This window comes from Bos mutus, unplaced genomic scaffold (genome assembly GCF_027580195.1).
Source record: "Bos mutus isolate GX-2022 unplaced genomic scaffold, NWIPB_WYAK_1.1 CTG207, whole genome shotgun sequence".
Classification (NCBI taxonomy): Eukaryota; Metazoa; Chordata; class Mammalia; order Artiodactyla; family Bovidae; genus Bos; species Bos mutus.
In genome coordinates, this window is record NW_027219526.1 from 304,781 (window position 1) to 309,824 (window position 5,044).

The 5,044-nt window shown below is 47.0% G+C and overlaps 1 long non-coding RNA gene across 1 annotated transcript; it reads right to left on the reverse strand.

Annotated features, from left to right (window-relative positions):
- Positions 1-2,431: 2,431 nt before the first annotated feature.
- Positions 2,432-4,564, reverse strand: LOC102282606 (uncharacterized). The gene is made up of 3 exons (XR_314772.3): positions 4,437-4,564; positions 3,592-3,738; positions 2,432-2,565 (listed from the first exon to the last, which is right to left on the reverse strand). It is a non-coding gene; the product is annotated as an uncharacterized lncRNA (long non-coding RNA).
- Between the last annotated feature and the right edge of the window lie 480 nt (positions 4,565-5,044).

Here is a 5,044-nt window from a genome sequence, read left to right on the forward strand (position 1 = left end):
CCGCCGTCACGCGAGAGCCACGCGAGACCTGCGCGCGGGATCTGAGCCCGGCCCGAGGCCGTGACTCCGCGCCTGCGCGCCAGAGCCTGCCGCTCCCGCCCACAGGCGCCCGTAAGGTACCGAAGCAGGAAGGGACGGGGTGAGGATTCCACTTTGCCGTCTGCGGGTTGTCTCGGCCGCGACTCACTCCAGCGCTGCGGCGCGTGGTACTCCCGGACCCGTGTGGGCCCCCCGGCGGCGCCGAGGTGGGTGCGCCGAGGCTGCCGAGTCTCAGGGACCCTCCCGGGGGCCGCGGCCTCACAGGAGGCAGTGCCCGGGCGAAGGGTGGAGGTGGCCACAGGGAGACGGGACGTGTGCCGGCCTTGAGCGCGCTGCGCTGAGCTGACCGGTCACGAGGCCCTTGTTCTGTGGTGGTGGTGGTGGGGAAGGGTGAGGGGCCTTGAGGGCTGCAGACTGGAGGTGGGAGAGGAGAGGCCCTGGGCCATGAGGGACCAGTGGGGTCAGAGGAACAGGAGGTGAGGGGCCGGGAACCCTGGGGTGGGGTTCTAAAAGATCAGTGGGCCAGGACAGGGTGACAGGAGGGCTTGGTGGATCAGGGTAGGGTGTCACTGGGGCCCAGGACCAGCTGACCTGGTCACATGGTGAAGATGGGCCAGGCGGGGCCAGGGCCTTGCTTGCCTCTGGCATGGGCATATGGAAAGTCTTGACCTAAAAAAGATTGTTTCCCATTTACAAAGAGATAGGAGAGCTGATGGAAAGGACTGTTCTATTTTTTGTAGCTTCTAAGGAACTTGTAGGAGAAGGCAATGGCACCCCACTCTTGCCTGGAAAATCCCAGGGACGGAGGAGCCTGGTAGGCTGCAGTCCATGGGGTTGCTAAGAGTCAGACATGACTGAGCGACTTCACTTTCACTTTTCACTTAGATGCATTGGAGAAGGAAATGGCAAACCACTCCAGTGTTCTTGCCTGGAGAATCCCAGGGACAGGGGAGCCTGATGGGCTGCCGTCTATGGGGTCGCACAGAGTCGGACACGACTGAAGTGACTTAGCAAGGAACTTGTAATTAATTTAGAATTTAGAGAAGGACTTCCCTGAGCATCTAGTGGTTGAGACTCTGGGCTTCCAGTGCAGGTGATGTGGGTTCCATGCCCAGTTGGGGAACCAAGATTCCACATGCTGTGCAGTCCAAAGGAAAAAGAAAATTAGAGAAAATGAAGGGAAGCTACCTTCATATTATTTCACACCTCATGGAATGCCCCATGCTCTCCATGGAAGAGCCGTTTCCATCACCCTGATCCAGGTGGAGGGGGATCAGGTGGGACCTGCAGAACAAACTTAGTTCAGAGGAAGTCTCTGTGCAAAAGGAGAAAAGTGGCCTTCTTTCAGGGAAACAGGAAGACTCAGAGATTCAGGATGACTCTGACTGGAGTGGTTTAGGGAAAATATGTACCCCTCTGTCCCAGGCTGCAGCTGGGAGCGTCCTGTGGCCATTGGACCTTGAAATGGGACTGGGTCCAAGTTCAGATGTGCTTTGATTGCAAAATACACCTGAGTTTCCAAGACTTCTTATCAAAAAGAAAAGTAAACTATCTCATTCGTCATTTTGTATTGATTACATGTTAAAATGGTAATGTATTTGATGTATTGGGTAAGTATATGTCACTAGGGTTAATTTTACTCTTTAAAAAACCTTGTTTAATGTGGCAACCAGAAAACTTTAAATTTATGTATATGGTTCACATTTTATTTCTATTGGACAGGGCTGATCTAGTCCAAATTTAAAAACAGGGTCATGTGTTTATTCTGTCAAACTCAGAAGCTGTATTGTTAAAATGACATTTTATCAGTGTTGTTGTTCAGTCTGTCGGTCATGACTGGACTCTGTGACCCCATGGACTGCAGCACACCAGGCTTCCCTGACCTTCACCAACACCCAGAGCTTGCTCAAACTCATGTCCATTGAGTCGGTGATGCCATCCAACCATCTCATCCACTGTTGTCTCCTTCTCCTGCCTTCAATCTTTTCCAGCATCAGAGGCTTCCAGTGAGTCGGCTCTTTGCTTCAGGTGGCCAAAGTAGTGGAGCTTCAGCGTAAGTCTTTCCACTGAATATTCAGGGTTGATTTCCTTTAGGATTGACTGGTTTGATCTCCTTGCAGTCCAAGGGACTCTCAAGAGTCTTCTCCAACACCACAGTTTGAAAGCATCAATTCTTCGGCGCTCAGCCTTCTTTGTAGGCCAGCTCTCACATTCATACGTGACTGTTGGACATTTTATCAGTGTTACAATGCTATAACATCAGTTCCAACCTTAGATGTCTTTGAAATCAGAAAATAATGACACTTACGAATATATTTTATTAACTCAAACATTATGCAAGGTAGAAGGTAATTATTTGCTTTTATTTTTTTATTTTTATACAAGTTTCTTAGCTATGAAGAAGTCTTTAAGGGACTTCATTTGGAAAATTCCAACTGAGATAAAGATTAATGTTTGTGTAAATGCCCACCATAAGACGTTGCTGTTTGTATCTTCACTGGTCATTCGAAATTTTTCTTCACGGTCCTATATAGAAGAGAAATATGCAGGTTAGGTTTCTTAAGGTGCTTCATGCATGAATTTGAGGGGAAGGTGCTGTATACATTCAAGGTACTTAATGTCACTCAGGTAATATCTTATGCCAAAGAGCAGTGTCTGATTTTTCTAAGTTAAGGTGTGTTTTTAGCCAAAGATAAGGAGGAGGCGTCATATTTTGGTGTAAAATATCAAGTATTTGATCTGTTACTTCATATGTTTTATTTGTTAGCATCAAAGTGTATGTTACCTAATTGATACTTTTTTTTATCATTCCAGTTCTTACTTTACTTTAAGCTGGGCACTGGGCTCATTTTATTTTCCAGATAAGGAAGCTGAAGCTTAGAGACAACAGAAGGTTAGTGAGTGGGGGCAGATTCAGGCCCACATCCAACCAGGGTCCGCTGAACACAGTGACCTGGGAAACACATAACATCACAGGAACAAAATAATGCTGTAGAAAGTGGGCACCCTCGACTGCAGATGCACAGGGTGTGTTGGACTGCTAAGTCGCTTTAGTCGTGTCCGACTGTGCGATCCCATAGACGGCAGCCCACCAGGCTCCCCTGTCCCTGGGATTCTCCAGGCAAGAACACTGGAGTGAGTTGCCATTTCCTTCTCCAGTGCAGGACAGTGAAAAGTGAAAGGGAAGTCGCTCAGTTGTGTCCGAGGCTTAGCGACCCCACGGACTGCAGCCTACCAGGCTCCTCCATCCATGGGATTTTCCAGGCAAGAGTACTGGAGTGGGGTGCCATCGCCTTCTCCGGGGTGTGTTGGAAGCCCTTATATATTCATCTGTGAGCTCACAGCCCTGAGGCAAGCGAGCCGCAGTCCCTTTCCTAGAGGAGCTCACAGGCCAGCAGACGGCGGAAGAGCACGCCCACCAGCCCTGCACATCCACACAGCCCTGGATAAACCCAGGAAACAGGCAGCTTACTCTTTCCCTGGTTCGGGGGCTTAGTCAAGAATCATGTTCCTGGCAGGAAGAGGGATTGTAAGCTGATTAGGCAGACTGACCCTTTGATAGTTCTGTTCTTTGACTATTTGCTCAATTTGCTCGATTAGATGTTCAAGCTTGAAGCTAACTTCATTAACTTTGTCCTTTGCTTGAGTAATGGCTGCATCAAGGTCATGTTCTCCAACTCGAATATCTAAGTGGATCCGCTGTACAAACAGTAAAAGGGAAGAAACATGTTTTCCTGTGGCCGCTCGTTTTCCTTACTTTGCCCTCATTGTGTCCTACCAGTCCTTCCTTTTTCTCCACCCCACAACCCCCGCCACCTTTCTGAGAGTAAACACTCCTTCGTTCTCTTATTGCCTCCCCGCCGCTCCATTCCAGGTTATACTCGGGAGTCTTTCATTGTCACAAGCATGCATTAAATGGCACCTGCTGCCCTGAAAGAGCAACTGCAGCTTCCTGAGCTACGTCCTCTAGATTTCCGGGCACATGCCTTTGGCCCTGAGACAGTTTGATTACTCTCAGGAAAAGGTGCTCTGCATATAACTAAATTTCTGATGCCTCAGAACCTTTAGAAAATATCCAATCACCATCTACCGTGTAAGAGTTCCATTTATTGGGATTCCATTATTAATTCACCCTTCAGCCTTCAAGTGTTTTCAAGCCTGAATAATCACAGTTCTCTCAACCTTCCCTCCCAGTTCTCATTTTTCAAGCCCTTTAATCAACTTCGTGGCTCTGCTTTGAACCCCTTCCAAGCTCTCCAGCTCCCTCTTTAGTTGCTGTGCTGAGATCTGGGTGCAGGACTTTAATATGGCCTGGGCATAATGGTTCTGCATATCATTGTCACGCCCGAGTAATGCTGATGCTGTTCATTTGCAAGGACACGGGGGCATTTACTTACCAGCTTACTCCCTCCAAATGACACAAGCCTTGTAGAATTAGATTGTAAGCAAATGATGTGTTCACCAGGTGAATGTGAAGTGAAATAGAATGTTCCTTGTGGGCCATATAACTTTGACAGTAATACCTAGGATTAAGGATTTCCATAGTGTAAGTTCATTATTCTCTATACTCCATTAAAAAAATAAACCATCCCTATGTAATCTAGTGAAATTTGTGCCGTTCTTAAAGAAGAAATCAAATTACCGATAACATGAAAAATATTCAGTCTTCCTCCCAATCAATGAAGTACAAACCACAGTTAGATATTCCTTGTTATCAGATTGGCAAAGACTTAAAAGCATCTGGGGTGGGGATAGTATTGAGAAATGCTACCTCTGAACACTGTTTTGAGAATGTACATTGAACAGCCATTTCAGAGAATGGTTTGGTAGTACATATGAAAAGTTAAAGTGTATCTAACCATTGACCCAGCAGAGCTACCTATAGAAGTTTATCCTATGGAAATGCTCAAGTAGACAAAGTTATATGTAAAAGCTATTCAGTGTAATGGTATTTATTTTAGTTTGCATTTCTGAAATAACTAATGGATTTCAGTAGGGACTCATT